Genomic DNA, 9925 nt, shown 5'->3' with positions numbered 1-9925 from the left:
ATTTTTTACCACCATTTTTATTTTTTAAAAGTTATTTGTTTATTTAAGAGAGTGAGAGCCAAGCTGGAGGGTGGGAGTAAAGGCAGAGGGAGAGGGAGAAGCAGACTCCCCAGGATCATGACCATAGCCAAAGGCAGATGCTTAACCCACTGAACCATGCAGGTGCCCCACCTTTTTATTAAATGAACTGTTATGTGGCAAGTCTATATTTTAAAGATTGAAAGTAGAGGCCCTCTGGATGGGTAGAGGAGGAAGGCTAAGGGATTGGATGTTCGGGTCAACTCTGTCCCTGTTTCAGTGTCCCACCTTTTCCGGGCTCCTGTCGTGGAGTCAGTTCCAAGGCACAGGGATGATACCATAGCCCTTTCCATGATCACTGGTCAGGAATACCACAGACAAGATTTAGGATGTCGGCCTGGCAAAGGCAGCTGGGTGTCTCAAATATCTTTTATGGCATTTTGACTTTGGCTTCTGTGTTTTAACATCAACTATTGTGAGGTGAGTTGTTCTCTCTTTTGTGTTCCAAGAATGCATAGTATATAATTCAATTACAGCACTTATCACATTGTTCCTTCCCAAAAGTACTACTCCAGAAGAGGAAGAGTTTCCTTTAGCTTTGGAATCTATAGAATGTATCCATAAAACCTGGCAAGTACTAGCTTTTCCATAAGGGCCTTCTGAATGAGTGAATACATGCATCACACACATTTGCCTAACTTAAGTACAGTACACACAAACTCGTTTTCAAGTGTATAGATACTTTTAAAAAGTACAAATGTACCTATTTTAGTCTTCCCTAGGCTTCTTTGTACCTACTATATAGGTTTTCAAGTATTCTTTAGAACAGATTTATAGCAAAGGGCTGGCTGGAATTGCTTCAAATGTCCCACATCATATTCTTGCAGCCACCTTTGGTAGATGACATAATGAGAGCAGCATATGTACCACTATTGCTGTGTGTAAAGGATGGAGTTGGTAAATGTTAAGCAAAAATGGAAATATATCTGTTTTTCACATCTGAGAGTTAGGAGACTCAAAGACTGCCCACTCCACCCAAACTCTCAATTTTGTTACCAGGATGAGTGGGTGGGAGATCCTACAGAATGGAACACAAAATGAAGTGGAGGAGAGAGCATACAATAAGTGCCCAATAGGTATTAGAGTGATCAACCACATAAGGGTAGTAGTTTTTTTCCTTGTATGTTTTTATTTTATCATACTTTCAAACTTATAGAAAAGTTGCCAGAAGATTTCAAAAGATACTTTTCACCTAGAAGGTTTTCAAAAAGATAAAAAATTGAGAGTTGCAGATATGATACTACTTACGCCTAAATATTTCAAGTGAGCACCCTAAAATCAAGGCCATTCTTTTGCCTAACAAATATAATCATCAAAATCAGGAAATTAACATTGATATAAATTATTTTGTGATATACAGACAAACTTTTCAAATTGTCCAAGTACTTCTCTTTATAGAAACCAACCAACCAACCAACCAACCAACCACAAAGCAACAAAAAAAAAAGCTGCTGGATCTCACATTGCATTGTTTAGTCTCCTTTAATCTAGAATAGTTCTTTAGGGGATCCCTGGGTGGCGCAGCGGTTTAGCGCCTGTCTTTGGCTCAGGGCGCGATCCTGGAGATCCGGGATCGAGTCCCACGTCGGGCTCCCGGTGCATGGAGCCTGCTTCTCCCTCTGCCTGTGTCTCTGCCTCTCTTCTCTCTCTCTCTGTGTGTGTGATTATCATGAATAAAAAAAAAAATTAGAATAGTTCTTTAGTCTTGCTTCATATCTTATGACACTGACATTTTTGAAGTGCACAGCCAGTTATATTATAAAATGTTCCTTAATTTGAGTTTGCCTAATCATGAGTAGATTCAGGTTATATATTTTCAGCAGGAAAAACCTAGGAGAGTTGCTGTATCCTTCTCAGTGCATCATTCTGCACTAAAAAGTTACTACTTTTTTTCACTGCAATTTACAAATAACTTAGGGGAGCAACTCTGAGATGATATAGATCTCTGGTGACTTCAACTATCCTCATACTAGTTTGCCACCCATTGAGGATTCTTGCCCGAAGCAATTATTTCAATGACAGTTGCGGAACAGTGACTTTCCCTGTACATCATTTCTTCCATATTTACTAGTTGCTTTTGTAAAGAAGAGCTTTCTCTTTCTATGTATGTGTGTATATCATTATGGACTTGTGATTCTTATTTTATTCAATAGGTTATAAATTACTGTCATTATCATTTTGCTGTTCAAATTTCCAAGATTGGACTAGCGAGAAGTCCTTCAAGCTGGCTTCTTTGTCCTTTTGATATATCCCTATAATTCTTATTTTCTGCCACTCAGGTTGTACCTTTCCTGTCCCAAACTTGTTTTGTTTTGTAAATAGAAAATGGGTATCATTGTTTCTAGACTTCTTGGCTGACAGAGCTGGGAAAGCCACAGGGATCATTCAGACCTTCCTCCTTTCCACATTTGTAATTCTCTTCTTGGTCAGTGAGAACACTGGCTCCCATTGACCTTAATATACTGACTTATTTGCTTAATCCTAGAATATGCAGAAAGTAGTTTCAGAATTGCTGATGTATATGTCTATGAGAAAAAAAAGAAGCTCTACTCGTTGAACTTCAATACCTGTTAACACTTTTTGTCTTTGGCTTGAAGGGATATAGCCTAGTATTCCACTTAAAACTTATTGAGTTCATTCTCCCTCCTCCCTCCAATTTAGTACATTTATTTGTTTCTGTTTATATTTAATTTTTTATGTTTTTTTCCTCCCTTCCTTGCTTTCTTGACTACATGAGGCACTCACATGTTTCCACGAGTCAGAACTCAATAAAAAGTGGTATGACTTCCCACATTTGTTTTATTCATTTCAATAGTCTTACTGGTTTCTATTTCATCCTGCTTATGTTTCTTTATGCACAAATAAGTAGACACATGTATATCTTCTAATTTTCTGTTTTCTTACACAAAAAAATAATATAGGTATATTTTTCTTTTTTTACTTAACAGTACATCCTGGAGAACACTCTGTATTGGTTCATAGAATGTATTCCTTGTTACAGTTGCATTGTACTCCATTGTGTCGATGCACTAGATTTTATTCAACTGCTCTCCTATAAATGGGCATGTAGGTTGTTTCCAATATTTAGAGATTATAAATAATACAGCAACGAATAATCTAAATTGTGTTGTACAGATATGTTTTTATTTGGGGGGTATTATTTTCAGGGTAATTTCCTATAAGTGGGCTTGCTAGATCAAAAGGCAGATGCATATGTAATTTTGTTAGCTATCACACATCCCTGTCCATAAAGATTTTGTACATACCCATTAACAAGGTATGAGAATGCTTGTTTTAAATTTTTACCATATGATAAATATTATCTCATTATAGTCTTAATTGACATCTATTTACTATGAATGAGGTTATTATATTTTAATATGTTTATGGGCCATTTTATATCTTTTTTGATGAATTATCTATTTTTATCTTCCGTGAATAATATTCAGTTGTCTCATGGAATAAATGGAGTAAGTGAAATAAATATGCTTACCTTTAAATACTTTTTGAGAGTGGCCAATTCAGTGTTTAGAGGATTACATGTTTCCTCATCTGTAACTCATTGTTACCCAATAGAAGTATTGATAGGACTCTACCCAAGCTATCCCAGAGAGAAGGAAAATACAAATCAGGAAATTCTGTAACAACTAGAGACACTGTTCTTATGTTTGCAATTGAGTTTGGAAAATCAGGGAAGAAAGAATGAAAATGAGAGCTGGTTTTTCCACTTAGTTGGGTGGTTGAATTAACTGACCTTTAAGGTCTCTTCCACCCTGAATTTTATGATTCTGTGAATCATTCCTCTGACTCAGGCCAAAGTAGTGATGAAATTGCTGGGGAGGTGTGGAGGTTAGAGGTGAGCTGGAGATGTGGTGAGTGGGTGAGAACAAGGAGAAGAGGGAAGCTATCTTAAGTAAGAGTATAGAGTTAAGATATAATTTTTTCTCCTTTCAAAAGCTGGCATCAGAAGGGGGGGAGTAAAAAGGTGCACTGACAAAAAGGAATATTGGGTGGATAGGAAATTGCAAGGTATAGTAGTATGGTCATGGTAGAGGATGGATTTAGGGAGTTGGACAGGATTGAATAAGATGACAAAAAAGCATAGCCAGCCACCATCCTAACAGGGAAAACAAAGCAGTTATGGGGGTGCACAAAGTCTTTCAGAGTGATATTTCTTTCTCCAATTGCATCTACTTTGCATATACATATAAAAAAACTGCTTTGGATAAGACAATCTAATGTGAAATCTGTAAGATTTTTTTTGAATAGAGACACATGCACTGTGTTTTGAAAAACTGTCTTCAGATTTTAAGGCCATGCTTAGAGGATAGGCATTAAGGGAGAAATGAGAAGCCTCTATAGATGAAGGTATTTCTTTTTCTTTTAAAGATTTTATTTATTTATTCATGAGAGACACAGTGAGAGAGAGGCAGAGACACAGGCAGAGGCAGAAGCAGGCTCCATGCAGGGAGCCTGACATGGGACTCGATCCCGGATCTCCAGAATCAGGCCCTGGGCCGAAGGCTGGTGCTAAACCGCTGAGCCACCCAGGGATCCCCTAGATCAAGGTATTTCTAAGAAGAGATTGAAAGTACCTTGAAGCAACTGAATGCTATTTAGCTATCAATTATAGGGATGTCTTCCTTCAGTTGACCAATGAGAGGTTGAGATGGCAAATCACTGCATATGAAAGTGGATGTGGATTTTCATTTCATCTTAAAGAAGTACTCAGAATAGTCATATACAAAGGAGAAGTAGGACTGGAGGACCACAGCAGTGACAATGGGACTTCGTCTGTTGTAGTAATGATGATGATAGTGATAATGATAATAATCATCAATACTCACTGAAAAGCTTAAGCTTCTATTTTTCAGGTATGATAGTATCTTTCTATCAACTAAAGGAGTTGAAAAACATGTGAGAGTAAAAATTCACATGCAAGCAGAACCAAGGTAGCATAAATAAGAAAATAATGTTCACCTTTAAATGACTTCCATGGTTCCCTTGCTCTTCTGTGTGGGCTTTACTTTGCTCAACCTCTGACTGGCTGAGCTGCAGAAGACAAAATAAGAATCCCTTGTCCCAACCATCCGTGTCCTATACAGCTCTTCCATTCTGAATTGAGTATAAAGAACAATGAAAATGTCTTTTATTTGCCTTTTGGCTTTTTTTCTTTTGCATTTTTTTGACACTTATTCATTTATTTATGAGAGACACAGAGAGAGAGGCAGAGACATAAGCAGAGGGAGAAGGGGGCTCCTCATGGGGAGCCTGAGGTGGGACTCAATCCCCAACCCAAAGATCATGCCCTGAGCCAAAAGCAGATGCTCAACTGCTGAGCCACCCAGGAGTCCCTTTTTTTTGGCATTTAATTCAACAATTATTCACGGAAAACCTACTCTGAGCTCAGCACTGGGTAATTCATTGTAATACCTTTCATTGGACAATGTGCTGAATATTTGTTTTATTATCGCTCTGTATGTTGCCAGCACACACAGCCCAAGAGAACAGGAACTTGGTTTATTGTTTTATTTCCAGAAGAACCCACCGATGAAATGCACACAATATTTGTTTAATGAATGGAGAAACGAATGGGTGGATGGAATGGGGATATAAGGATGAACAAGATGGAATAGTTCACCCTTAAGTATCTTACAATGATGAGGTGAGAGTGGTAATAGACACAGGAACAGATAGTTAGAAAGCAATGTGGAATTTAAGGCATGAAGATACATGCAAGAGATTGTAGAAACCCATGTCCCAGGGTTGAAGGTAAATGTGATAGAAAAATATTACATAAATATGACTGTATTATTAGTCATACTTCTATAATCCTATTTTATTCACTTATTCTTATCTTCTTAATTTTCTCCAACTTAATATTTAATGTCTGGGTATGACTGGGCCTGCTCAAAAGCAAACGTATGGACTTAGTACCAGAAATAGCTAATAGTTATTGAGGGCTCTACTTTATGTCATCTCCTCATGAAAATGGTTCAGTATTTTAACTTATTTAATCCTCACAACCTTTTGAGGTAGTTACATTTATTATTTCCCTTTTGTAGATACAAAAAACCGGGGCACAGAAAGGCTAAGTGATTTGTCCAAGGATGCACAGCTAGGTAGCTGGTAGAATGAGGATTGTATCCAGGTACTTCATTCTTGATGCTTCTTTTTTTTTAAAATTAAACTATAGTTGACACCCAATTTTATATTAGTTTCAGGTGTACAACATAGTGATTCCCCAAATCTTTACCTTATGCTATGCTCACCACAGATGGATACCATCTGTCACCATACAACACTATTACAGCACCATTGACTATACCTAGTGTCCCTGTAACTTATTCATTCCATAACTGGGTGGATAGACAAAGGAATAACATCTATTTGTAGAATCTCAGTTACCAGCTAATGGGAAATTAACATTTTTTTGGGGAAAAGAATCTTTAAAAGTGCTCCTTAACTCATATCACTTTAGTCATCCCCATCCCGTTGTCACTGAGTATATTCCAGGTTATGTTCTCTAGAAGCAGCTGCAGATATGGAACTGGAGTACGAGATATTTATTAGGGATCAACATCTATGAAAAGAAGCAGGTGGACGCAGAATTGGAGGAAGGGAGAAGTCAAATTGCAAAGCAGGGTTGACAAAATTTCAATCCATTTCGCATGGAGCTCTGGAGTCAGAACTGCCCATCAGCATGTCCCAGATTGGCTTCTGGCCTTTGTCCTCCTACGTCACTCCCCTTGGTTGCTTGGGTACAAGATTCAGGCTTCCAGAAAAGAGCATGATCTCAGGGAAGCAATCACTATCTACAGTGGAGGCCAACCTAGATGGAGCCCACAGCTGGAGTCTGACTGCATTCCTTGTGGCTGGGCAGCAAGTCTTTCCATGAAGAGGCATCTGGGTGGCACATCTCCGCATCTTCCACAGGGTGCTCGGCCATAGGCTAAGTGCAGGGAACAAGAAGATAGAGAAGACAGAGTCCCTTTGTTTAAGGAGAAATAGTTCCATCAGGTCTATCAATGGTTACCTCTGACTACTCTTCCTTAATTATTTTATTTTATTTTATTTTATTTTATTTTATTTTATTTTTTTTACACAGGCAGGTGAAACAATTTTATTTCACAGTTGTCTTTAAAACCACAAAGACACTATGTTCTTCATATAAAAACATTAGTACAGATAACTATACTTTCTAGAAAATGATTATATAGACCCTCTCAAAGAAAAATGCACACCATTTTATGGTTCAGACAAGTTACTTGGGAAAAACACATCTGGACCGATTCCTAAAACATACCAGAAGACCACGCTGCATCTTTTGGTTCAAAGTATAGATTACTGTCATCAGTAAGGGCTCCTGCATTCTTACATATTTGATAACACACATATAGACTGATTTGTGACTTAATGCTCCATTGGTTCATCAGCCTTTTCTGCAGGTTCATCATCAGGTTGAGCAGGCTGTGCCCTTCTCTGTGGTCTTTCTTCAAGACCTTCCAGGAACGGAGATACATCATCATCATCATAAATGGTAAACTCCAAGTCTTTACCAACAATTCCAATGGAAACATTCTTTGTAGTTAGGTCCTGTTCTGCAGGAAGTGTCTCTCGTAAGGCACGCAGACCATGTTTAACCAGTTCATTCAAATTGCACTCCGTAAACCCAGATATATGTCTCTCCAAGTAAGTACGAGCTGATTGAGAACGGGCTCCAATGGACATGGCTCTACAGTCAAAATAGTTGGCAGGTGGACAGGTTTGGAAAATGTGAGGGCCCATATCATCATAACCAGCAATAAGCAGTCCAACACCATATGGTCTCTGGCCATACCGTTGTGTTGGTATCTGGGTCTTGCTTCCAATTAGAGATACAAGACGAGACACAGGAAGAGGTCTGTCAAATACAAATCTGGAATCCAAACACTCCTGGCGCATAAAATTACTTAACAGTCTAGCATCAGCAGTAAGTCCCACAACTGAGATATCAATATGGTTATCAACATGGAGAATTTTCTTCTGATGAGCTGCAAGCTCTGACTGTGCTCTCTTCAATGCAACCAACACTATATGGGTTTTTGATTTCAGACCAACTGTGGCTGAACCTTGTTTGACAGCTTCCATTGATATTCAATCTGATGAATCCTGCCCTGAGGGCTCCAAACAGTGACGTCATTGTCATACTGGTTGTGAAACATGGTTCCTGTGTGGGTCCCACTGTGGGCTCCTGCAGAGGTGGCGGCTTCAGGAGCGCCTCTTTCTTAATAATTTTAATCGCCCGAAATCCTAGATTTGCCAAAAGGCCAAAAGGGCTTTTTTTCTGTTCATGGGCAAACAGTAATGATTGTTGAAAACAATGCAGGTAGACCTGGGGTTGCCCTTGGGAAGTCACTTTTTCTGAGCCTTCGTTTATCTATATGGTAAATATTACAATTGTCCTTTGGAGAGAGTTCTAGAAACCACACATGATATTTCTAAATTTTCTATCAAGGAGTTCTAACACTTAGTAAGTGCTCAGTAAATGGCAACTATTGTTACTGCCCTCTTCATCATCATTAGATTTATGCTTACCACCATCGGCCTTCTCTGAATATCCATCGAGGTGGGCTTGAATCATCTTTTCTGTCCTTTGTTTTGACTGTGACAAATCTTCTCAAATTTGTTTAGATCCTCACATCTTACTTACAAACTCTCTAGCTCTCTGCTTCTTCTGAGTTTACTTCTGTCCTTTTTCCCCACCTCCTGCTACAGAGATTTTTGTTCCTTTCTAGGAAAAATGTCCTTAATGCTTTTACTACATCCTTAAGTTTTATTTTCTTGGTTATAACACATGTTTAGGAAGTAAACTCCTCCAGAATGACTGGAAAAGAGCAGCAGCAAACTCTCACTGACACACATCAACCATGATCCCCCTTTTACTACTATTGAATATCGCATATCATGTGCTTTCTGCTTACATATAGCATTTATAGACATTCACTACTAGGGACAGGGAATCCTATAATTGTAAACCTAGAAGTAATAGAAACTTTTGGCCTCATCTGCCTCATTTAGAAGATGAGGAAATTATTCTCAGAGAAGTTAATTAAGTTGCTCATATTCATGCAGCTGGTTAAGTAGACACAAACCTTGGTGATTTAAGTTGTTTTACCTCTATGCTTTTGTCTGTTATTTACTTTCTGTATCACTAATGCCATCTTATGTTTCATGTTCCTTGGGTATGAACACAGGGATCAATACAGTCACCAGAGACTTACTCTATAAAAACTTAATAAACATGTAAGGGTAGGTGGTTCTTGCCTATTGTCTATTTTTCCCAATTAGTGACCTCAAAATAGGGGAGAATCTTGAGCAGGTGGTTACCTTTGTTACCATCCTTCCTTCTCTTTTGCGTACATACTTCTACCCGGGTTCCTACCCAGACCATTAGGTGAGATAGCTCTATAAGGTGATGTTTCAGGAAAAATTGGGGCCAATTGCTTACCTTCTGGTCCTAAGCATCTTGCAATCCCAGATCTTGAATGTCAGTTTCCTGGGACCTTCCTTTAGGATGAGGGCAGGACCTTAGATTGCAAGTCTCACAACAAATGTGGGGATCTGTAGGTCCAGCAAGTGCTCTCAAGTATGAGCTGCTCAGGGGAATGCACACTTAATCTGGGATGGAAAAGGGGAAATAATTCCAGTTTTCTACTCATGAGGAAGTTTTCCTGGGACTTAGAGGGACATTTTAGTCATGTGAATGATCCCTGCCCTTTCCCTAATACAGCTCACAGAACCAGTGACTTCAGAAAGCTATGGGTTTTCCTTTTGTTCAAACTCTAGGTCATGGTGCTCTTTGCTG

The 9925-nt window shown here is 38.7% G+C and overlaps 1 pseudogene; it reads right to left on the bottom strand.

The window, feature by feature from the left end:
- Nucleotides 1-7491: 7491 nt before the first annotated feature.
- Nucleotides 7492-8282, bottom strand: LOC129500607 (proteasome subunit alpha type-1-like; annotated as a pseudogene).
- Between the last annotated feature and the right edge of the window lie 1643 nt (nt 8283-9925).

The sequence above is a fragment of the Nyctereutes procyonoides genome, unplaced genomic scaffold, assembly GCF_905146905.1.
Source record: "Nyctereutes procyonoides isolate TBG_1078 unplaced genomic scaffold, NYPRO_anot_genome, whole genome shotgun sequence".
NCBI classification, from domain to species: Eukaryota; Metazoa; Chordata; class Mammalia; order Carnivora; family Canidae; genus Nyctereutes; species Nyctereutes procyonoides.
This window is presented reverse-complemented; position numbering and strand designations above follow the sequence as displayed.